We start from the raw sequence: 26,647 nt of genomic DNA on the forward strand, positions 1-26,647 counted from the left end.
GTCTGTCAACATCGCAAGAAAGTTGCACGAATCCGTCGATTTCCCGCTTGCCCCCGGCATCACACACCTGTGACTGCTGCAGTGCTGGAAGACTCTCATTGTAGATGATCGACGGATCACAATCAAATACCCCGCTGCTCAACTTGACGTCTCTGTTTGGTACTGTTGATATACTCGTCCCCTGTTGGGGTACTCCAAGTTGCGTGCTCACTGGCTTCCGTTTGCGTACCGGAAGACCATAAAGGGCAACTTAAGACCATCTGTCAGGAATTGCTTGCGCTGTACGAGACTGTTCGTGACAATTTTTTTTGTCGAAAATCGTCACAGGCGATGAAATATGGATTCATCACTTCGAACTGGAAACAAAGCGGCTATCCATAGAGAGAGGCCATATCAGCTCGCTTCCGGAGAAAATGTTCAAAGCCGCACCCTCAGCGATGGGATTCTCAAGGGGTTATTACGTTTGACGTCCAATCCTATTTAGGTGGCGTAAGGCCGTCGCACTCGACGGAGATTATGTTGAAAAATAGGGTTTTATAGCCAAAAGAGTGGGGAATAACATGGTATATTGAAATCCTGAATAAAACCAATCTGCTTTCAGAATAAAATGCGTTTCATTGGGTACTGATTACCCATCGTATTTCCGCTGTAAACGGTTCAGCCATCTTCGGTCCGAGGTGGAAAGAGTCAGAGCAAAGCGCTAGGGGCGACAGTACCGTTGTCCTTGTGAGTTAACTATTGCCATTACCGGGTTCCATTTTATGTCACGGTTAATCGTGTTGACGGTGCTGACTCTGGCAAAATGTGGAATGCGGCGGAGTTAACTCTCGTAGACAATGGTACTGTTCCCTCGCCGAAAAAAAATTTTTAACTACATCATTCACAGAAGGTGTCTACCGCTCATGTGCTATTCCTTCCACAATCCTGCTCGTCCTGCGGGTATGTAAGGTGGACGACAGTGCTGCACCGTCAGTCTTAACGGATAGCTCCGAAGGTAGCTGAACGATTTACAGTCGAAATATTACCGTCGGTCAAAGTTTAATTACAGCTTAAATCCCGTCGTTTTAAGAAATCATCCGATTCTTGTGAAATTTTACATGCTTGCGTGAGACAGATAAGATTGCAGAGCTATAATTAGATCAAATAAATTCAAGAAGGTGGCTTCAAAATGGTAGACGACCTCCGATGTTTCGTGTTGGATTATGCTTGGAATTAATAATAATTTCAGAGCTGTGTATCACGTAGTTCTAAGACTTCCAAAAGCAATAGCTTGTTATAGAAAGAAAGTAATTACAAATTTTCAATTTAAATCTGTTGTCCTATGCTTTGTCTTAATCATTTTAACTATTTTTATACACATCCTTTAATTACTAAGAGAGCTATTAAGACTATGTTACAGAAGTTTAGTAAGGCTAGTTGCCCTAGAGGTAACCACAACATGAGTTGTAGACACCTGTGAGAAGCGACTCTTGTGAGAAACTGGAATGTAGCGACACTTCTGAGAAATCCGGGATGCTAAGGGACCGGCACAGGGTGTGTCGCAAATGCTGCCTGCTCGGCCACTACCTGCTGCCCGCTTGGTGTGACTGAACGCTCGGCTTGTGCCGGCCCGGGTAGGTGCCGAGGGACATTCACACTCCTCTAGTGCAGCCAGGTTACATTATTTCAGAACTTTTTTGGGGAGGGAAGAGTAGCCTTAGTCAAATTAGAAATCGGAGCTGGTTTTTCCCCTACGATATCATGTCAACCATTAGTTGCAGGACAGTTGTGCGTAAGACCTTTTTTATTGGAATTTTTGTTCTGATTAATCTTACATAGGGCATAATTTTCGCTCAACCTCATACTTAACGATGTATTTTACAGAAACTATAGAAAACGAAAATGTTTTCCATCTTTCAACCCCTCACCCAAAATTTGATATGATAAGGTGTGGCAACCTTTTACCATATATTAAGAGGAGCCAACAAAAGAATTTGGTTCTCGCTTGAAACTTTTTCTTTAATTATTTCGAAATAAACCTAAATTTTTCCATACCACGCAGGGAAGTGTACTGAGGTCTAACGTCAGTCCTGCTAGCAATTAGCGTTAAGGAATGCAATTTATGTATTGAAACAAGATGTATTCATCGTCCACTCAAACATACGTTGTTTCTAAAATTCTCTACACAAAAATGCTGATTGTGATTGTTAGAAAAGCTATGATTTTTCAGACTTCATCAGTGCATCTTTTACAATTTGCAACAGTCATTTAGCCGACTTTGTGTCGTTTCCAGGGAACACTACGATGAGGTAGTCTCTCTTTGTCCCGCATTATATTTATATTATAATATTCACAGGATGATTATTTACAATTTTTACAAAAGGGCTAAGGCGTGAAATGAACCCCTTTTCAACATTTACAGGTGTTGCTGTAGCTTCAGTCACTTCCTTTTCATTGTAATTTCTGTGCATAAGCCACGCAAGTATGAAATGATTTTATATTGCCGTCAATTTGGAATCTTGTAAGGGTCTTAGAAACTATCTTAGATGTCTTAATTGCGGACTTCTTTCTTATTTTCCCACCTAGATTTAAAACTAGTCGGTGCCCATGATATTCTGCATCTTCTCTGAGAATTTTTACTAAGGAGTAAAAATTTGGATGAACCTTCGAAATTAATGTATTTATCCTCCGATTCCATCCTTCTGAAACATTGTTGGTGCGGTAACGCCTTCCTGCACAGTTCCATATATCTCTTGGCATGTCTTCATTATCCATCCATTGTTCAACAAAATAGTCGTAAAAATCCTGCAGTTTTTCATTATCTGGCGTGCTCTCCTGAATGCATAGCCATCCATCATCTAACATGTCCAGGGGAATGTGAGCCAAAGCGGAACACAATCTTATGTGAAAACGAATTTCTTCGTTTTCCTTGGAGGCAGCGACAAGGCCGCAATTCTGCACTGGTCTCCACAAGCACTGACTGAAATGGCAGTTGCAGCCATTAATCTTTGCATCAGGAAACAAATGTGTTACTGATTGGATGATTGCAGCTTCAAAATCGATCGTGATAGCTGTAGGATTCCATCCAGGTACGTTGCTCTCAACAGCTGTGAAAAAGCGATCGTACGTTTCTCTCTTTTTGTTGGGTAGCAAGGCGTACACGGTTGGAACTGTGTTTGTTTCCTCCTCAGAACTAGAAATATCGCCACGAACAATAAATTACTGTCCAAACTGCTTGCTGGAGCTTTTGAATGTTCCACCGACAAAGAACGAATTGCATTCTGTTAAACAGGATTTTCCCCTTTCGCTGGCGAACACCAGTATCCTATCATTTGGTCCTCTGTCGTCATCTGCAAGTAAAAATTTGCTCCCAGCATTTATTAGCAAATGATATTCTTGCAGAAATATTCCTGCAGCATCGGTAGGATTTTGTGTAGATCCCATGCTTTTTGCCTGATGCGTTGCAGCGATCGTTTTGCACTCCTGTGTGACGGCAGTGATGTGACGATGCAGTACTGAACTGCGGTGTGCCAGCTGTTTGGTGTCCCTGTAGACCTCCTGCTACCTGCTGGGCCGGGACTCCTCACAAATGTCGCTCCTCACAACTGTCGCTCCTCACATGTGCCGCAACCCCCCACAACATATGCCAGAGTGAAACGAAGCTGAACGAAATGCCTGCCATACTGCTCTATTGTGAATACGTGTTTACTCAGGCCGCTTTCGGTCCTTTACCTTCATCGACGAGTAACAAAAAACAAAAGCATTCACATGACGTGATAGTAGCTCCCTTATTGTAGTCACAATTATTGACGCAACGAAAGCTTTCTGATCCCGTTGTGCACAGTAACTGTGACTGCAGTAAGGATGTTATTCTCGTGTTGCATGGTATATGACATATGAACGCTTTTGTTTTTGGTTCTTTCTGGATAACGGTCAACCATCGAAACCGATCGCAATAAATATGAATTGACAGTACAGCAGTATGTCATGCATTTCCTTCAATATACTTCCACTGTTGACTGTCGCCTGACTAAAGTATTTTCATCATTTAAATTACGAAAGAATGAGGAGAAAAGATAATTCAGTATCAGTTAGGAAGAGTCCATTTCACGGCTTCTGACTTCTACAGAGAAAAAGAAATTATATAAATGTCGCCAGTGGTTCTGCTTTACAAGTTTTACGTCACTGTACTGCATGTGTAATTTGTATCTGGATTGAGGAGTTTTTTAAAGGGAGAACGAATCATGTTATCTTGGACGGAATGTCATCGACAGATGTACAACTGGTTTCAGATGTGCTACAGGGAAAACTGTTGGGATTCTTGCTGTTCTTGTTGCATATTAGTGGTCTTGTAGATGATATTAATAGTAACCTCAGACTTTCTGCTGACAATGCAGTTATCTATAACAAGTACAGTCTGAAAGAAGCTGCATAAATATTCAGTCAGATCTTGATAAGATTTAAAAGTGGAGCAAAGATTGGCAACTTTCTTGAAATGTTCAGAAACGTTAGGGGGATGGATTGAAAGTGATTCTTCCGAAATTTTTTTGTGTGAAAACCCTAAACGTTAACATTCTACATCTATATTCTTCATGTCTACATATTTCCTTCTCAACATAGTCACGCTGTCAATGAACACACTTTTGTTAACGAGGGACCAGTTTCTTGATACCGCCAAACCTCACCTCTGCTTGTACCACTTAATCATTTTCAAAGTGAAGTCCTCTAAGGTGTTATTTAAGTTTGGGCAACAGACGAAAATCGGATGAGGCCAAGTGGGATGTGTATGGAGGATGATCGATGAAGTGAACTCAAGGCATCGCTTTGTTGCAGTTGTTGTGGCGCTCGTGTGTGGTTTGGCATTGTTACGTTGAAGGGGGAGGTGCTCCATACGTGGACAAACTCTTCGAATTCGAAATTCAATTACTGCATGCTGCTTCTCGCGCTCGACATGGTTCAAAATGGTTCAAATGGCTCTGAGAACTATATAGGACTTAACTACTAAGGTCATCAGTCCCCTAGAACTTAGAACTACTTAAACCTAACTAACCTAAGGACATCACACACATCCATGCCCGAGGCAGGATTCGAACCTGCGACCGTAGCGGTCGCGTAGTTCCAGACTGTAGCACCTAGAACCGCTCGGCCACCCCGGCCGGCTCGTGCTCGACATGGTTACGTTACACACCGACATAGTTGCACGCTACAACTCGGAGCCTTCCAGCGGCAGAGAGCTGAAAATACGTAGGCATGAATAATACTGTAATAGATGTTTATAAGATTTGTTTTATTTAAAAGAAAAACTTTTATAGCTTTCACATGAAAAATTCGGAGGCATTACTTTTCAGAACGTCCTCCTAAAGCCGTACAGTTCAGGAGACGAAGGAAACGTAGTATCCTGTGACTATAAAATCAATGATTCACAGTTGGAATCAGTCAACTCACACAAACACCTGTAAAAATTTGCAGGGATACGAAAAGGTATGATGACATAGACTCAGTGATGGGTAAAGCAGGTGCTAGACTTCGGTTTATTGGTAGACTAATGGTGAAATGGAATCAGTCTACAAAAGAGATTGCTTACAAATCAATCGTGCGACCCATCCTAGAATATTGCTCAATTGTTTGGGAGCCGTACCAAATGGGACTGACGTATACAAAGAGAGGCGACACGAATAGTCACAGGTTTGTTTGATCCGTGTGAGATGTCACAGGAATGCTCAAGAAACTGAACCTGCAGGTTATTAAAGATATATGTAAGCTATCCTGAGAAGCCTACTTAGGAAGTTTGAAGAATTTGCTTCAAATGACGGCTCTAGTAATATACTACCACCTCACCCCCAGAACCGTCACGTTTCGCTCCCCCAGGAATCGTGAGGATAGGATTAGAATAATTACAACATGCCCGGAGCCATTTAAACAATCACTATTTCCCGGCACGATACGTGAATCGAAAGGGAAGAAAACCTTATAGCTCGTACAATAGGACGTACCTTCCGTTATACAATAAACAGTGGTTTGCAGAGTATAGACATAGGTGTGGATGTAATACCTCATTAAAAACTAGAATTGAATACATGCTGTTTGACGGGCAAACCAGGGCGTAAAGCAGCTTTGGAGGTCATGTTTTTCAGTAAAAGTCTTCGTGGAAGACATTGTTATCTTTATGCTGATACTCGTCTTGATTTTCCAGGATTAACAAAACAATATCTTATACGAGTGATAAGCGATAAGCTGTCTTTGCTCAGTCGACGCTCTGCAGCACCGCGACTGCTTACCAAATCTGAAATACAGAGCGTCCAAGAAAGTTTACTTCGATTCTAAACAGGCATTACCGTTTATCATGCCACATGTCTGTAATATTGTGTTTTTAACGTCTAAGCAACCTCGTTCAGTTTCTATGACTAATTGTTTCAGTTAGTGAATTTGCCTCTGGAAGCACCGCAGTTTGATTAAAGCGTAAAATGGTGACATCAATACATGGAAAAGCACAATGGGTTGTGTACCTGTCTGACGCAAAAACTTCAATCACGATGCAAGGATGAGAAATGGATGCATTTTTGTTTTCGAAATAAAAGAAGAAGAGCAGCGGAGGACTATCAACGTCTGTAGAAACTGTTGAGAACATCGCGACAGTCTTTACATGATCAGCATCCATAACAGTGAGTTGGCCATCACATCAGCTCGAGGTACAAAAGACCCAACGTAATGTTTCTACTAGGAGGAGCACCACATCAGTCAACAACACGAGTCAGGGCGTCTTTGGATGAAGAACTGCTGTATTGATGCACATGGCCACCAACATCGCGCGACATCACCCCATTAAATCGTTGTTCTTACGTAGGTTTGTTAGTACAAAGGTGTACGCCAAATCTGTGCCGGATATGCTTATATTATGTGAACGCATCATTCAAGTTTTGAAAGCGTCAACACTCAAATGTTACAAAATTTGTGGCGTGAGACAGAGTACCGTTTGGATATTTTGCGTGTCACCAGCGATATTTACACTGAATGCGTTAACTGATATTTTATATGACTGAAAATTTTATGATTGCGTCGATGCGTGGGTCCAATACTGCCTCCGTATAGATGTTAATTACAGAGTTGTTACCACTTTCAAAAAATGGTTCAAATGGGTCTGAGCACTATGGGACTTAATTTCAGAGGTCATCAGTCCCGTAGAACTTAGAACTACTTAAAACTAACTAACCTAAGGACATCACACACATCCATTCCCGAGACAGAATTCGAACCTGCGACCTTAGCGGTCGTGCGGTTCCAGACTGTAGCTCCTAGTACCGCTCGGCCACCCTGGCCGGCTGTTACCACTTTAAATCACTTAGAAAGTTCTCTGACATACTGTAGTTCTGTTAGTCAGTACTTAACGATTCGTTGTCTGAAACGCCCAATTATAATAATATGCCTCAATTTTGCAAGTACCCCCGCGCATAGACCAACATCACACCTCAAGCAAAGTTCACAAGCAAGTGTTGCTCTTTACCAGGACATTTGAGGGGGAGTGTAAGCCATTACAGTTATTTACAAAAAAGGATGATGTGTTCCACTATAAATACATGTAGGCGGAGGAAAAGTAATACAAAACGAATTTGCTAAATAATTCGCTGAAAATATGTGGAAGAAGGCAGTTCCAGAAGACTGAAGCAATGCCGTAACTGTTCTGCTTCACAAGAAAGGAGACAGACATTACAAAAGAAACAACATACGAATCTGCCTTCCCTCCGTAATGTACAAGATTTTCACTAGAATTATATCCGACAGCAAAGAGTAAACGTTGCCTGCTAATCTGGCGAAAGAACAAACTGGTTTTAGATGTAGAACAGGCCAATTTCTGACCGTGTACGGAATAAAAGCGCCGTGAAATGGGTGCAAATTATCACTATTTCACAAATTGCTCGTTTTCATCTACATCTACATCTACATCATTACTCGGCACGTGATCTGACAGTGTGTGGCGGAGGGGCCTTACGGAACCACTGACTAATCTCCCTTCCCTGTTCTGCTTTCAGGGGAATCTGTAATAACATTTGTGAAACAAGGGACTGGTTCAACAGCACACCAAAAAGAAATTAGTCGCCAACACGAGATAAGACACTAATACCTTTTAAGGCCACTTCTCACCCAATGGCCTGAATTCCGTGAGGAAGAGAGTTGACAAGTTTCTTAAGCTGTATCCATTCATTCATAATTAGATACAGTGGAAGTACAAGTTGCTGGGCATTTAATGCTACTTTCAACCACCATTCCAAACAGCCAAAAAAATGTACTGTTGGATATATCTCTATTGATTTAGCGGGCCAGGAGAGGTACGACAGAGGTTCTTCGTGATATTCGAACCGGGAACAGAAACATGGAAACCAGTTAACACGGCTTTTTTCATCTTGGAAGACGGGATGTCCACAATACACCCGTCTCAAATGTGTAGAAGATAGGGTGAAAAGGGGGTCTCTCAGCCGCCTTTCATGAAACTATTACTTGTCATGACTAATTTGTCTTAATTTAGTTCAAAAAAATGGTTCAAATGGCTCTGAGCACTATGGGACTTAACTAATGAGGCCGGCCTAATTTAGTCCACCACATTGCTTTTCTGCCACTTGCTTAACATATAATAGTGCCTGGGAGAAGGTTTTCGTACGGAACCAACTTTATCGATTTTATTTCTTTCTTACTTTCTATCAGCATTCTGTATTATCAATCATCAATAATCCTAACCATGGATAGATCTGTGGTGTATGAATGTGTCGATGAGTGAAAGTGTATATGCGATCCTATAATCAGAATACATTTCCTGTTTATCGTTGTAGAGGCTTGGAAATGTTCGTTGCATTTAGTTTTCAAAGCTGGCGTGTGACGTGACCGGGTCAGAGACAACAGTTTGTTCGGCTCCTTTAGAAAGTATATCTTACGATTGGTCAGACAGATCTGTTTGCAAGTTGTCGAAATTCCCATCTGATTCTTGTCTATATTTTGTACATTGAACTCGTGGGAGCCTTTAGCAACAGGCGCTATCGCTTTTACAGTCTGCGAGATTGGACAAAGTGCCTGGTACCCCGATGATTTTCCTTGATGACTGGCTGTCTTACACCTCCTCTCAGGGGTGTTGCATCAGACCACAGGGTCTGGGAAGTTTTAGAAGTTTTCTGTGTTAGTTGGTCGGTGTCGGACGCGTTGAGGTGTAAGTCATCTACCTACTTACCATAAAAAATTTTGGTTGGGATTCTAGTTACTCGTTTCGTCTCATAACGTAGGTAATCAGTGCAGTAATTAGATTCAGTTATTAAGGAAATCACGTGGCTGGATTCTCTGTGTGTCAGTTTCTTCGAGTCCAATTTGGTTCTTGTAAGGACGACATGACATCACTATAAATCCATGTTGGGGTGATTATATTGTGGTATACAGAATTTCTTGAGCAGAATTGACCGAGCGAGGTGGCGCAGTGGTTAGACACTGGACTCGCATTCGGAAGGACGACGGTTCAATCCCGCGTCCGGCCATCCTGATTTAGGTTTTCCGTGATTTCCCTAAATCACTCCAGGCAAATGCCGGGATGGTTCCTCTGAAAGGGCACGGCCGACTTCCTTCCCCATCCTTCCCTAATCCGATGAGACCGATGACCACGTTGTCTGGTCTCCTTCCCCAAACCAACCAACCTTGAGCAGAATTGATAGTCACATGACAGGATTGACGGTAACACTTGCTATTCGTAGTATTTACAACGTTTTCTTTAATTTTTTATATGATGAACTTATTCTCTAGTGACTTTCTTTCCCACCTGTAACGATTGTCTGTGTTTTAGTGCGATCCTTTACTGAGAGAATTATATTTAAATTTATCCGTGTTATGTGGATGTTGTTTGAGGTCTGGGACTGTATTATAAGATTATGTGGAATAATTCTATATTCCACATAATTTTATATTCCACATAATGAGAGAATTATGTCCAGATAAATCAGTTTATAGTTGTTATGGTTCTTCATTTATCAAGTTATATGTTGAGACAGTCTGTTTGGAACCACTATTCCCCCATATGGACCAATATACACTCCTGGAAATGGAAAAAAGAACACATTGACACCGGTGTGTCAGACCCACCATACTTGCTCCGGACACTGCGAGAGAGCTGTACAAGCAATGATCACACGCACGGCACAGCGGACACACCAGGAACCGCGGTGTTGGCCGTCGAATGGCGCTAGCTGCGCAGCATTTGTGCACCGCCGCCGTCAGTGTCAGTCAGTTTGCCGTGGCATACGGAGCTCCATCGCAGTCTTTAACACTGGTAGCATGCCGCGACGGCGTAGACGTGAACCGTATGTGCAGTTGACGGACTTTGAGCGAGGGCGTATAGTGGGCATGCGGGAGGCCTGGTGGACGTACCGCCGAATTGCTCAACACGTGGGGCGTGAGGTCTCCACAGTACATCGATGTTGTCGCCAGTGGTCGGCGGAAGGTGCACGTGCCCGTCGACCTGGGACCGGACCGCAGCGACGCACGGATGCACGCCAAGACCGTAGGATCCTACGCAGTGCCGTAGGGGACCGCACCGCCACTTCCCAGCAAATTAGGGACACTGTTGCTCCTGGGGTATCGGCGAGGACCATTCGCAACCGTCTCCATGAAGCTGGGCTACGGTCCTGCACACCGTTAGGCCGTCTTCCGCTCACGCCCCAACATCGTGCAGCCCGCCTCCAGTGGTGTCGCAACAGGCGTGAATGGAGGGACGAATGGAGACGTGTCGTCTTCAGCGATGAGAGTCGCTTCTGCCTTGGTGCCAATGATGGTCGTATGCGTGTTTGGCGCCGTGCAGGTGAGCGCCACAATCAGGACTGCATACGACCGAGGCACACAGGGCCAACACCCGGCATCATGGTGTGGGGAGCGATCTCCTACACTGGCCGTACACCACTGGTGATCGTCGAGGGGACACTGAATAGTGCAGGGTACATCCAAACCGTCATCGAACCCATCGTTCTACCATTCCTAGACCGGCAAGGGAACTTGCTGTTCCAACAGGACAATGCACGTCCGCATGTATCCTGTGCCACCCAACGTGCTCTAGATGGTGTAAGTCAACTACCCTGGCCAGCAAGATCTCCGGATCTGTCCCCCATTGAGCATGTTTGGGACTGGATGAAGCGTCGTCTCACGCGGTCTGCACGTCCAGCACGAACGCTGGTCCAACTGAGGCGCCAGGTGGAAATGGCATGGCAAGCCGTTCCACAGGACTACATCCAGCATCTCTATGATCGTCTCCATGGGAGAATAGCAACCTGCATTGCTGCGAAAGGTGGATATACACTGTACTAGTGCCGACATTGTGCATGCTCTGTTGCCTGTGTCTATGTGCCTGTGGTTCTGTCAGTGTGATCATGTGATGTATCTGACCCCAGGAATGTGTCAATAAAGTTTCCCCTTCCTGGGACAATGAATTCACGGTGTTCTTATTTCAATTTCCAGGAGTGTAGTTAAGATGACTACGATTTGTTAAAACATTAGTAAAATAGAGCAGAGAACACCTCGCTGATAATAAACGAACTCTTTCACGGATTATAGTTCGTTTGTCCTTTCCCCCACAGGTATGCCACCAGTCCCTTCCACCTCCTCTGATTATTGACCATAGCTGTCCTGCTTGCGAAATGTCTTTTTAAATGATTAATGAAAATAATTGCCTCATTATTTCTGCTGAAGTGGCTAAGTCAGGTTCTGCTGCGCATAGAAGATAAATCATTGGGCGAAATTCCATTAAATTCTCGTAACGACGTGGGCGACACTGTACTCAGTGGAACTTGCAAATAGAGAGGCACTGATTGCTCATGATGAGAAGTACAGTGGCGTCATGAAGTCCATGGTGTATGGCGAAAGATGTATCCCGTGTTCTAAAAAAAATCTAAATTCAGAATCAGATAGTAATAAGACTATAGACAGCATAAGGATCGACGCATCGCAGAGGAGTATGCAAACTGATCGCAATCTGATATTGACAGAGATATCGACGGAAAATGGCAAGTATAGTGAACAGGGGACATGTCAATACCATGGCATAAATTCTTTGCGAGTTTCATTCCGTGTATTCAGCTGAACGGTAACTAACCAATGAAATTCAGTTTAAGAGAAGCGTAAAGGATTTATTGGTGGCCAACTCCTTCTACTCCATTGATGAATTTCTTAGTAAAACCAACTGATTTGTATATAAGTACAACATAACTTCTGCACAATTTCAGTGCAGTAATGCATTCATTGAAAATTTGTGTGTGTGTGTGTGTGTGTGTGTGTGTGTGTGTGTGTGTGTGTGTAAGTATAATCTAACTTCTGCACCATTTCAGTGCAGTAATGTGTTCATCGTAAATAAGTATTACAGTAGTTGTATTACATGTTTATTACCTTATAAATAAATAAAAAACTTTTTTATTTTAAATTCAGTGCATTAGTATTTGTAAAATGACTCTTAGTGTTCATTAAAAAATGACGATCATTCCACTTGGGACCTGTGGAATGGCACATTAGCTTATTTGTTTTAGTTGTAAATATTTGTCATGTATTGTTGTTTTTCTGACATGTTCCACATCCTGGAGGACCTCCTCACTACGGATCAATTGGAATGAAAGTAAATCTAATCTGATCTAATCTAATGTGCGTTCCAGACGGGTGTGTGAACATTATAGGCAGATGTTAGCATTTGAGAGCGGACGTGTAGTTGGGTTCAAAGGTGGCGGTTGGGCTAATCGAGGAATCGCACGATATTTGAACAAGAACAATGCCACTATTCGAGGACATTGGTAGGGATGAGTGAACCTTGGCTGAACACAGCATCAAGAGGAAATCAGTCGACTATGAGAGAAGGCAGAACGTGACGGCCGAGCAATCATTACAGACGCACTCAGAAGCCCGGATTCATCACAATCATCGATCTGACGTGCAACTGGTTCTTCATTGACGACAATGACCGTAAAGAGGCGGCTCACAGAAAAAGAGCGAGTTCAAGGCGCCCCTTGCGCTGGCTACCATTGGCCTCCGCACACGAACAAGCCCGTTTGCAGCGGTACCGGGCACGTATGTCGTTGACCGGAGTAGAATTTTCTTCAGTGATTAGATTGGATTAGATTAGATTAGATTCAATTTTCGTTCCATATACCCAAAAATGAGACGATTCTCGTGGGCGTGAAACACAACTTTAGGAATTTAAAACTCTGCAACGACAAAAGGCAGAGCTAAGCACTATCTGTCGGCGAATTAAGGGAGCTATAAAGTTTCATTTAGTTGTACATTTGTTCGCTTGAGGAGCTGTTGACTAGGCGTCAGTGTCAGTTGATGCTAAGATGGCGACCGCTCAACAGAAAGCTTTTTGTGTTATTGAGTACGGCAGAAGTGAATCGACGACAGTTGTTCAGCGTGCATTTCGAACGAAGTATGGTGTTAAACCTCCTGATAGGTGGTGTATTAAACGTTGGTATAAACAGTTTACAGAGAATGGGTGTTTGTGCAAAGGGAAAAGATGTGGACGGCCGAGAACGAGTGATGAAAATGTAGCACGCATCCAGCAAGCATTTGTTCGCAGACCAGGAAAATCGACTCGCAGAGCTAGCAGAGAGGTGCAAATTCCACAATCAACTGTATGGAGAGTCCTACGAAAAAGGTTAGCTATGAAACCTGAACGTCAACTACCCGAGGCGATGGATCGGCCGCCAGGCAGCCCGTGACAGAGCACTTCATCACTGGCCTCCAAGAAGCCCTGATCTTACCCCCTGCGATTTTTTCTTATGGGGGTATGTTAAGGATATGGTGTTTCGGCCACCTCTCCCAGCCACCATTGATGATTTGAAACGAGAAATAACAGCAGCTATCCAAACTGTTACGCCTGATATCCTACAGAGAGTGTGGAACGAGTTGGAGTATCGGGTTGATATTGCTCGAGTGTCTGGAGGGGGCCATATTGAACATCTCTGAACTTGTTTTTGAGTGAAAAAAAACCTTTTTAAATACTCTTTGTAATGATGGATAACAGAAGGTTATATTATGTTTCTTTCATTAAATACACATTTTTAAAGTTGTGGTATTCTTTTTGAATCACCCTGTATAACACAAAAAACATAGAACATATGAATATCATACTCAACTACCTGGTCATTTGTCAGGAGATTGTAAAAATGCGTCGCTACATTACAATAAACTGTAAATGCTACTATTTAGAGAATTAATACATTATCAGAATGAAACACAGTGACGCTCTTTTAATAAATTTATCAGACACAACATACCTAATCTTGGCTGTTGTGACCAAGTGTTGTCAAAACTGAAATCGAACAGACGTTTTTACTTAAGTTGGTTTAATAGTCCCTGTTAAGGAATTCAGCTATAGGGTAGAAGGAGCTGCCTATCAAGAACTCTTTCAAACTCTGTTTGAACTGTGCTTTATGTGAAACCAGCCTTTTAATAGTTGCTGGTAATTTATTGAAAATGTGTGTTCCTGATTATTCGACCATTTCTGAACCAAGGTAAGTGATTTCAGGTCTTCATGTGGATTCCTCTTATTCCTAGTACTGTTACTATGTGTTGAGCTATTGGTTGGAAATAGAGACGTATTATTTGCAACTAATGTGTCTAAGGAATAAATATACTGAGAAGCAGTGGTTAAAATACAGTGGTTAAAATACCCAGTTCCTTGAACAGGTTTCTACATAATATTCTTAAATGCACACCACAAATGAGTCCTAGTACACCTTTTTGCACTCTAAACACTTTTGCTCGGTTTTGACGAGTTACCACCGAATTTGATCCCTTATGACATCATTGAATGAAGGTAAGCAAATATATGTCGTACATCTGTCGTTAATCGCATTGAAAATACAGACTTGTTTAGGCGCTTCAGTAATTGAGTGGTGTGCCCTACCCAAATGAATTTATTATCCCAAGAATTTAACACTGTCAACGTCTTCGATCTGCATATCTTCATAAGTTGCACACACGCTGGAAGGTAATCTCTCACAGGTTCTGAACAGGGTCTTTTCACTGTTCAATGACAGTTTTAATGACAGTGAACTAGCAATAACCATTTACAATATCAGTGAAAATTTGATTAGCAGCCATTTCTAAATGTGTACTTGTCTTGCTACTTACTGCAATGTTTTACCACCTGCAAATAAAGCAAACTTAGCATTTGACAACAGACGAGAGGTCATTAATGCACACAAGAAAAAGCAACGGACCCAAGAAGGAACCTTGAAAAACATCACACGTAATTAATTCCATTCAGATGAAGGCCGATTGCTTACTCTACATGTATTTCGCAACGACTCCCATTCTTCCTGTCAGGTAAGACTCCAATCATTTCTTGGTACTGCCGGAGACACCATAATATCATAACTGACTTAAGAGGACGCTGCGATTCACACAAAGCCTTTTGACAGGATACAGAAAATGCCAGTAGCCGCTAATTTCTTATCTAATGAGTTAAGTAAATTTTCACTGTACTTATAAATAGACTTCTCTAGATCGAAACCCTCAATGAACCCAAAACTGTAACTTGGACGATGTATTATTTGCAGGCAGATGCTTAAGAAGGCACACAAACGTAATCTTTCCAAATATTTTTGAAAAAGCAGGCAAAACTGAAATTGGTCGATAGTTTGACGGAAACTCTATACCCTCCTTTGTTGCAAATAGGCATAACTTCAGCATATTTTTTCCAGTCTGGAAATGTTCCACTGATAAGAGATTTATTACACAAATAACTTAAGATAGAACTGAACTCAATATAGCACTCTTTGATTAAATTCGCTGATATGTTATCTAAGCACAAGAATACTTTGATTTTTAAGGGTTCTGCGATGGATGCTGCTTCTTTGGAAGACGTGAGTGTTAGTTCCATTTTACTGAGGTTATTACTGAAGACTGGTCTCGGATATTCCATTGCACTGCTTACTGAACCTGATAACCCCAAGCTGATGAGTCCGCTTCGGACTGAGCTCGGTAAGGCCGTCCAACCAGCTCGAGCGTTTGATAATCTAATGGCGCAGTTGGACAGAATCTGGCACGATATCCCTCAGAAATACACTCCTGGAAATTGAAATAAGAACACCGTGAATTCATTGTCCCAGGAAAGGGGAAACTTTATTGACACATTCCTGGGGTCAGATACATCACATGATCACACTGACAGAACCACAGGCACATAGACACAGGCAACAGAGCATGCACAATGTCGGCACTAGTACAGTGTATATCCACCTTTCGCAGCAATGCAGGCTGCTATTCTCCCATGGAGACGATCGTAGAGATGATGGATGTAGTCCTGTGGAACGGCTTGCCATGCCATTTCCACCTGGCGCCTCAGCTGGACCAGCGTTCGTGCTGGACGTGCAGACCGCGTGAGACGACGCTTCATCCGGTCCCAAACATGCTCAATGGGGGACAGATCCGGAGATCTTGCTGGCCAGGGTAGTTGACTTACACCTTCTAGAGCATGTTGGGTGGCACGGGATACATGCGGACGTGCATTGTCCTGTTGGAACAGCAAGTTCCCTTGCCGGTCTCGGAATGGTAGAACGATGGGTTCGATGACGGTTTGGATGTACCGTGCACTATTCAGTGTCCCCTCGACGATCACCAGTGGTGTACGGCCAGTGTAGGAGATCGCTCCCCACACCATGATGCCGGGTGTTGGCCCTGTGTGCCTCGGTCGTATGCAGTCCTGATTGTGGCGCTCACATGCACGGCGCCAAACACGCATACGACCATCATTGGCACCAAGGTAGAAGCGACTCTCATCGCTGAAGACGACACGTCTCCATTCGTCCCTCCATTCACGCCTGTCGCGACAGCACTGGAGGCGGGCTGCACGATGTTGGGGCGTGAGCGGAAGACGGCCTAACGGTGTGCGGGACCGTAGCTCAGCTTCATGGAGACGGTTGCGAATGGTCCTCGCCGATACCCCAGGAGCAACAGTGTCCCTAATTTGCTGGGAAGTGGCGGTGCGGTCCCCTACGGCACTGCGTAGGATCCTACGGTCTTGGCGTGCATCCGTGCGTCGCTGCGGTCCGGTCCCAGGTCGACGGGCACGTGCACCTTCCGCCGACCACTGGCGACAACATCGATGTACTGTGGAGACCTCACGCCCTACGTGTTGAGCAATTCGGCGGTACGATCACCCGGCCTCCTGCATGCCCACTATACGCCCTCGCTCAAAGTCCGTCAACTGCACATACGGTTCACGTCCACGCTGTCGCGGCATGCTACCAGTGTTAAAGACAGCGATGGAGCTCCGTATGCCACGGCAAACTGGCTGACACTGACGGCGGCGGTGCACAAATGCTGCGCAGCTAGCGCCATTCGACGGCCAACACCGCGGTTCCTGGTGTGTCCGCTGTGCCGTGCGTGTGATCATTGCTTGTACAGCCCTCTCGCAGTGTCCGGAGCTAGTATGGTGGATCTGACACACCGGTGTCAATGTGTTCTTTTTTCCATTTCCAGGAGTGTAGGAAAAATGGGCATCTTTTAAGGGCAGCATTTCACCACTGTGAATACTGAAGTAAGTGCTTGATTAATGTTCACGGTAACCTGATGGATGAGCCAAATTCATGATACGAAAAACGTCGCAGAACCACCTCTGGTCTCAACTAAGCCTCCGCATACGCTTTAGACACTCAGGTTCAAAAACCTTATTGGGCCTTCGACGCACTCGACGCCTTGAAATCAGGCAGCTTTGTTATTTAATAAAATATACAACCTATGTCCGACAGTATGTTTATTAGAGTATCGTGTAAAAATCTGAAGTAAATCGGTCAAGTACTTTTCGAGAATTTTGGTATCAGTGTTAAACAATGACTTGTATTTGTGTAGTACCACAGATTACCGAACAATCAGTTTAATAAGCCACAGCTGCAAAATACTAACACGAATGCTTTACAGACGAATGGAAAAACTAGTAGAAGCCGACCTCGGGGAGGATCAGTTTGGATTCCGTAGAAATACTGGAACACGTGAGGCAATACCGACCTTACGACTTATCTTAGAAGAAAGATTAAGGAAAGACAAACCTACGTTCCTAGCATTTGTAGACTTAGAGAAAGCTTTTGACAATGTTGACTGGAATACTCTCTTTCAAATTCTAAAGGTGGCAGGGGTAAAATACAGGGAGCGAAAGGCTATTTACAATTTGTATAGAAACCAGATGGCAGTTATAAGAGTCGAAGGGCATGAAAGAGAAGCAGTTGTTGGGAAGGGAGTAAGACAGGGTTGTAGCCTCTCCCCGATGCTATTCAATCTGTATATTGAGCAAGCAGTAAAGGAAACAAAAGAAAAATTCGGAGTAGGTATTAAAATCCATGGAGAAGAAATAAAAACGTTGAGGTTCGCCGATGACATTGTAATTCTGTCAGAGACAGCAAAGGACTTGGAAGAGCAGTTGAACGGAATGGATAGTGTCTTGAAGGGAGGATATAAAATGAACATCAACAAAAGCAAAACGAGGATAATGGAATGTAGTGGAATTAAGTCGGGTGATGTTGAGGGTATTAGATTAGGAAATGAGACACTTAAAGTAGTAAAGGAGTTTTGCTATTTGGGGAGCAAAATAACTGATGATGGTCGAAGTAGAGAGGATATAAAATGTAGACTGGCAATGGCAAGGAAAGCATTTCTGAAGAAGAGAAATTTGTTAACATCGAGTATAGATTTAAGTGTCAGGAAGTCATTTCTGAAAGTATTTGTATGGAGTGTAGCCACGTATGGCAGTGAAACATGGACGGTAAATAGTTTGGACAAGAAGAGAATAGAAGCTTTCGAAATGTGGTGCTACAGAAGAATGCTGAAGATTAGATGGGTAGATCACATAACTAATGAGGAAGTATTGAATAGGATTGTGGAGAAGAGAAGTTTGTGGCACAACTTGACCAGAAGAAGGGATCGGTTGGTAGGACATGTTCTCAGGCATCAAGGGATCACCAATTTAGTATTGGAGGGCAGCGTGGAGGGTAAAAATCGTAGGGGGAGACCAAGAGATGAATACACTAAGCAGATTCAGAAGGATGTAGGTTGCAGTAGGTACTGGGAGATGAAGAAGCTTGCACAGGATAGAGTAGCATGGAGAGCTGCATCAAACCAGTCTCTGGACTGAAGGCCACAACAACAACACACAGATTTGGTGATGGACACGTTCAAATACGATAGTTTCTCCAAATCTGACTTGTCTCCACATCGATCCCTCTGACTGTGCCTATTCCACAGAACCGAATGGCACTTGCACAGCGTCTCAGTGTCACGACCTACATCGTTGATGGAGGACTGGGTGGCCAACTGCTACCCATTCTACACAATCGGCGGCGCTCTTAAGCGACCAGTGTGTGTTTCTTTTTTCTTTAACGTTGTGACTTTAGTGCGGTGAGCTATTATAAGCCAGTGCTGCAGCTTCCACACCACTTATTGAGGATATTCAGTAATTAATCATTGAAAAGGAGCAAGAAAAAGGTTCCTTATCGCCACAACTGCACTCAGTGTCCACAGAGGAAGTACTCGGGTCTGAAGACATTAAAGTATGGAGGAATAGTGTTGAAGGAACGCAACTCATGCTGGGGCAAGGAATTTAGGGAGGTTTCCCATGGTTGTAAGGCGTAAGCCGGGTATGGTAATCTCACCTTAGCTTTGCCGTCACCGAGCGAGGTGGCGCAGTGGTTAGCACACTGGACTCGCATTCGGGAGGACGACGGTTCAATCCCGTCTCCGGCCATCCTGATTTAGGTTTTCCGTGATTTCCCTAAATGGCTTCAGGCAAATGCCGGGATGGTTCCTTTGAAAGGGCACGGCCATTTTCCTTCCCCATCCTTTCCTCACCCGAGCTTGCGCTCCGTCTCTAATGACCTCGTTGTAGACGGGACGTTAAACACTAATCTCCTCCTCCTCCTCCTCCTTAGTTTTGCCGAATACATTGGGCTCTATAATGAAAGAACTTAATAATGGAATTTTTGTTTAGAAATGGCATCTTTTCCGTCTGGACTGTTATTAAATGTATTTATTCACAACGAATGAGATTTCGATCTATTTTGAGGTTATCAAGTAAAAGCTGTGACAATAAAAATTACTTAAAGACTAGTTCACCGTTAAGAATGCTTTTTTTTCTCAAAACTTTTCACAAAAATAATTTCCTACTGACAGAAACTGCGATCGTGGTGAATAAATACGAGTACATTTAATAAAAGTCCTTCGTAAACTATGACAGATTTGTGGACACAAGTAAACAGAAAATCTTAACAGTTAAAGTTGAAAGCAGGCCAGAAAATAAACTATTATGAGGCTAAAATAACATATAACCTAATCATCGAAAAGGAAACGTACCAATCACAAATGAAATCATGGGAGCATTTGAAGAACATTTGCAAACAATTTTCCAAACATGTTTTATCTGTGCCTTATACTGTAATCGAAAGTGTTAGGAAACCTTCTAGTGGACATTAATGTGCTGTGTGTGTCCATCCTTCGTCTCTATAACAGCTTGAACTCAACTGGGGATTGCTGGAGAAATGGCAGACGATTCTTCCTCAAGAGGACAAACGAAAGAAGGTAGTGATGCTGGACGGTGTTCAGGTCGGGAATCTGTGCAGGCGAGTCCATTTCACGAATGTCCTTATCCACAAACCACTGACTCACAGATGCTGTTTTACTGCAAAGTGCATTGTCATGCTGAGACCAAGACTTATCGTCTCCGAACTGTTCCACCACTGTAAGAAGTACACAATGTTATAAAATCTGTTCACATCCTACCGAATACAGCGATTTGTGAAGCGCAATAGGGGTATCGTGAAAAACACCACCTTCTCTGTATTTCATAGATGGGAACAGACGTTACGGCTTGCAACGTTCTTCAGGTATTCATCGAACCCAACCCTTCGATCGGATTGCTGCACATCGAAGCGAAACTCATCAATCCAAATCACTCATTTCCACTCATCCATTGTTTCGTGACGTCTGCCCTCACATCACTTTAGCCGTCGCTTGGAGTTGACCACAGGGGCGAGTGGGTGATGAGGAGCTGACAGACCGTTGTACCCCGATGTTGTTAACTCCCTACGCACAGTCATTGTGGTAGCTGGACTGCTGGGGCAACTTTGTGACTCACGACTGATTCCTCCCGCTGATTCCATGCGATTGTTCACAGTCTCTCTCCACAATGCTTGACGGTCCCTGTCCATCAGTAGATGAAGTGTGATTGGTTTTGGTTTAGCTGTGACTGTTCCTTCGGTTTTCTACTTCACAATCAAGTCACCCACAGTCGACTGAGTTCGCCCGATCAACCAACTTTGCTGTTGTTGGTTCTTTGCTGATAACGAATACCGTCCGCCTCCTTTTGTACCATCTTGTTCATCTGTAAGACAGCTGTTGTTCCTGTCCTAGTGGCTACTTGCGATATTCACAATGTTGTCACTGATACTTGTATTATATGGTTCAAATGGCTCTGAGCACTGTGGGACTTAACTTCTGGGGTCATCAGTCCCCTAGAACTTAGAACTACTTAAACCTAACCAACCTAAGGACATCACACACATCCATGTCCGAGGCAGGATTCGAACCTACGACCGTAGGGGTCGTGCGGTTCCAGACTGTAACGCCTTGAACCGCTCGGCCACCCCGGCCGGCGATACTTGTATTACGTTAGTGGATATTAGCAGAGAACGTACTGTTCGTAAATCACCGATTCTGATGCCCGAGGCACGTTTATCTACATCCGTTGGCTTTGCAGCGGCAGATAACGTACAGTACTGCGAGATAAGGTCAGCAGTACACGGGAAACTATCGTCATCAGCATCGTGGGAGCGCATGCGACACATCACGTGCCATCACTGATCGACTGATTAAACGGAACGTTAACGATACTGAGCAGCAGGCGCCAAGATTGGTAACGACGTCGTAGAACGTCAATCCTGAATATGACGTCTCTGAGGTTCATTCACCTACTCGTGTCATGCGACGCAGTTGCACCGAGACTCACAGACTACCAGGACTTGGGTTTACTGTTAGAATGAAAGTTTTCATTTTCCAAGAAATTCTCTTCTCGTTGCTACATTAATGACCTTTGATCTTTAGATTTGGGTGCCATCAGCTTCCACTTATCAGCTTTCTGAGAGCATTGCTATCTCTCTAAATGACAAATTTATTGCGGTTGCTGATAGCTTCCTCTCGGCGTCATTTACTATTTACGACATTCCTTAAGAATTTCCAAATACTTTCCGTTTAAATCTAGTGACTTAATTCTAAAGTGGCTTAAATTCAAAGAAATAGTATCGGCAGCAATTGAGAGCTTTATACCAAATAAACTAACAACCGACGGAGCTGATCCTCCTTGGTACACAAAACGGGTTAGAACACTGTTGTAAAAACAACGAAACAAACATGCAAAATTTAACAGACGCAAAATCCCCAAGATTGGCGATCCTTTACAGAAGCTCGAAACTTAGCGCGGAGTTCAATGAGAGGGGCCTATAACAGTTTCCACAACGAAACTTTGTCTCGAAACCTGGCAGAAAATCCAAAGAGATTCCGGTCGTATGTGAAGTATCTTAGCGGCAAGAAACAATCAATGCCTTCTCTGCGCGACAACAGTGGAGATACAATCGAAGACAGTGCTGCCAAAGCAGATTTACTAAACACAGCCTTCCGAAATGCCTTCACAATAGAAGACGAAGTAAATATTTCAGAATTCGAATCGAGAACAGTTGCCAACATGAGTAATGTAGAAGTAAATATCCTCGGAGTAGTGCAGCAACTCAAATCACTTAATAAAAGCAAGTCTTTTGGTCCAGACTGTATACCAATTAGGTTCCTTTCGGAGTATGCTGATGTATTAGCTCCATACTTAACTATCATATACAACAGTTCGCTCGAAGAAAGATCCGTACCCAAAGACTGGAAAGTTGCACAGGTCACACCAATATTCAAGAAAGGTAGTAGGAGTAATCCACTAAATTACAGGCCCACATCGTTAACGTCGATATGCAGCAGGATTTTAGACCATATATTGGGTTCGAACATTATGAATTTCCTCGAAGGTAACGGTCTATTGACACACAGTCAACATGGGTTTAGAAAACATTGTTCCTGTGAAACACAACTAGCCCTTTATTCACATGCAGTGCTGAGTACTGTTGACAAGGGATTTCAGATCGATTCCGTATTCCTGGATTTCCGGAAGGCTTTTGACAGTGTACCACACAAGCGTCTCGTAGTAAAATTGCGTGGTCTTGAATATCGTCTCGGTTATGTCACCGGATTTGCGATTTCCTCTCAGAGAGGTCACAGTTCGTAGTAATTGACGGAAAGTCATGGAGTGAAACAGAAGTGATTTCAGGCGTCCCCAAGGTAGTGTTATAGGCCCTTTGCTGTTCCTTACCTATATAAACGATTTGGGAGACAATCTGAGCACCCGTCTTGGGTTGTTTGCAGATGACGCTGTCGTTTATCGACTAACAAAGTCATCAGAAGATTAAAACAAATTGCAAAACGATTTAGAAAAAAATATCTGAATGATGCGAAAAGTGGCTGTTGACCTTAAATAACTAAAAGTGTGAGGTCATCGACATGAGTACTAGAAGGAACTCGTTAAACTTCGGTTAGACGATAAATCAGACTAATCTAAAAGCCGTAAATTCCACTAAATACTTAGGTATTACAATTACGAACAACTGAAATTGGAAAGAGCGCATAGAAAATGTTGTGGGGAGGGCTAACCAAAGGGTGCGTTTTATTGGCAGGACACTTAGAAAATGTAACAGACCTACTAAGGATACTGCCTACACTACGCTTGTCCGTCCTCTTTTAGAATACTGTTGCGCGGTGTGGGATCCTTACCAGGTAGGAATGACGGAGTACATCGAAAAATTTCAAAGAGAGGCAGCACGTTTTGTATTATCGCGAAATATGGGAGAGAGTGTCACTGAAATGACACAGGATTTGGGCTGGACATCATTTAAAGAAAGGCGTTTTTCCTTGCGACGGGATCTTCTCACGAAATTCCAATTACCAACTTTCTCCTCCGATTGCGAAAATATTTTGTTGACACTGACCTACATAGGGCGGAACGATCACCACGATAAAATGAGGGAAATCTGAGTTCGTACCGAAAGATATAAGTGTTCATTCTTTCCGCGCTCTATACGAGAATGGAATAATAGAGAATTGTGAAGGTGGTTTGATGAACCCTCTGCCAGGCACTTAAATGTGATTTGAATAGTATCCATGTAGATGTAGATTTAGAGCTTATATTCTTAAAAGATATAATTAAATAAAAGTAATGACGAAACTGACCATCCTTAATTTTCTGTCTGATGATAGAGTTTGCATTGTTTGCTATTTAGCCAATGTATCGCGTAAAAACTTCCGTTTTCAGCTTGAACATTCCTACCATACGTGATAGCTATCTTCTCTTCTCAACAACATACGTGTCAGCTCAGCGGACAGATTTTCGGCACCCACTTAAAAGAACACACTGAAGTGCTGTGGATGGTGCAGAAATGGTACCAGCCGGTGGTGTGACGCACCTTCGCTGATTTAGAAGTAATGTGTTCGTATTTACGAATATGCACAACCATCAGCTGGATAATGGACTTACGGCAATGACAATTTGTGCTGAATCGGAACCGGATTTTTCACTGGTCGTGAGCGGTCGCCTTACCATTAGGCTATCCGAGCACACTTCCATAAGTCCAAACTGTACTCGTCCATCTATTATCAGTTTTCCCGTACGGAAGTCCCTTGCCCCGTGTTGGCGGGTAAACACAGAATTCCAGTGCCTGTGTTATTCAGAAGTCCAAAGTAATGTTCCTTTGGACATACATACATGGATCTGGCCATGAAGAATGCTCGGAAAGCCTAATGGTAAGGTGACTCCCGCAGTAAGTGGGAAAATCGAATTCGAGTCCCGGTCCGGCACCGATTTTCACTATCGTCATTCCATTATGCTGACGATGGTAGACCATCTTTGCAATTGCAGATACATTTCATGTATTTCATAACGGTTGTAGCCGCTGCAGTGCCTGCTCCTTCGGACATGTCGCAGGTTCGAATCCTGCCTCGGGCATGGATGTGTTAGATGTCTTTAGTTTTAAGTAGTTCTAAGTCTAGGGGACTGATGGCCTTAGATGTTAAGTTCCATAGTGATCAGAGCCATTTGAACCATTTGAACAAAAGATTTCGGGCGCGAACGATGTTCTTAGACATTATAAGAAAGATTATTATTAAACGTGGCTTCATTTATTCATCGAGAATGAATGTGCACCAGCCGATAGATTTAAGTTAATGTTAATGTGTTTAACCACAATCAGAAACCGTGCTCTATTCATATGGGTATTCCACCTGTGTAAAACGAACAGGCTGGTGTGACGATTTAATAAATCTTTTGATACAGAATGACAAAGAGCAATTTTTATCGCAGCTGAAGCATTTTTGCGAGGCTTGGTATGCCTGAAAACAGTTAGCATACATAAACCATACTAGAATGTGTAGCACGGCTTGTATCATGCGGGCACGACACGTAACAACGACTAAAACGAAACATGATATTGCAGTGACTGCGATTTTCCGAATTACGATGCAAAGTTCCTTCTGACATGGAGGCATGCCCGAACGAAAAGGCACTGCGGCGACTGCAGGCGTTATGAAACCCATGAAATGTATTCATACTTGTGAGTATGAACTACCATCAGCAGTATAATGGAATGACGACAATGAAAATTTGTGCCGGACCCCGGACTCGAACCGGGATATCTCACTTATCGGGAGCAGTCGCCTTACCTTTTTGGTATCCAAGCACGACCCACGGCCATACACAAATTTTCATTTGTCACGCAATATCACATTTAACCGCCGACGCCGCCCAAGCGACTTTCAAGTAAAATGTCTGTTATATACGGGAATATACGTGATTGATGTACGAGTACAGGTTGTAGACACACGGCTGACGACACAAGGAAGTGTGGGTGTGGTCGTGTGTCGTGCTCGGATAGCCAAATGGTTGAGGCGACCGCTCGCGATAAGCGGGAAATCCAGGTTCGACCCCCGGCGCGGCACAAATTTTCATAGTGTCGTCATTCCTTTGTACAGCTGACGGTAGCTTGTACTTGCATACTGCCAATAAATGTCATGTATAAAACGATAAAGTTTAGTAACGAGAGTGACTTCAAATGGAGATCGTCGTACGTTCTCTAAGAAACAATTCGGTCCTTACCTGTTGTTACTCGCTGTGTGTGGGCGCAGCAGCAGATGTGGGGGTGTTACAGGTGTGCAGCTGCGTTAGGTGGCCGCGTGCAGGTCACGTTTGAGAGTAGCTCCGCGGCGTGCCCGGGTGATAAGTGGAGCCCTTATCAGAGATTATGGAGCCGCCGCGATACGCTCTGAGTAGGCGGTGCGGAGGCTGGTTCCCGGAATGGAGACACTCCAGGCGGGCGTAGATGCGTATACCGTAACCGGCGAGATACGAGCAGGAAGCAGAGGCTACTGTACACTAAATGAGTGAGAACTTATGAATGGTAGCCAGCTTCTCGTGAATGTATCCTGGTATAGGACAAAATGATAACTTTGTTGCGACAGGTATGTCGTGAGTGCGCGCGCTTCCGCGGGCAGAAACAGTTCAAATTTTTTTTTTGTACGCAGCTGTTTTTTTATTATAAAA

The 26,647-nt window shown here is 43.5% G+C and overlaps 1 protein-coding gene across 1 annotated transcript in view; it reads right to left on the reverse strand.

Moving 5' to 3' along the window:
* Nucleotides 1-26,287, reverse strand: part of LOC126100918 (uncharacterized) — a 62,766-nt gene extending 36,479 nt beyond the window's left edge. The window contains exon 1 of the mRNA XM_049911583.1: nt 26,204-26,287. The gene's annotated coding sequence lies outside the window, so the exon portion shown is untranslated. The remainder of the gene's footprint in view (nt 1-26,203) is intronic.
* Nucleotides 26,288-26,647: the final 360 nt, after the last annotated feature.

The sequence above is a fragment of the Schistocerca cancellata genome, chromosome 9, assembly GCF_023864275.1.
Source record: "Schistocerca cancellata isolate TAMUIC-IGC-003103 chromosome 9, iqSchCanc2.1, whole genome shotgun sequence".
In the NCBI taxonomy this organism is placed as follows: Eukaryota; Metazoa; Arthropoda; class Insecta; order Orthoptera; family Acrididae; genus Schistocerca; species Schistocerca cancellata.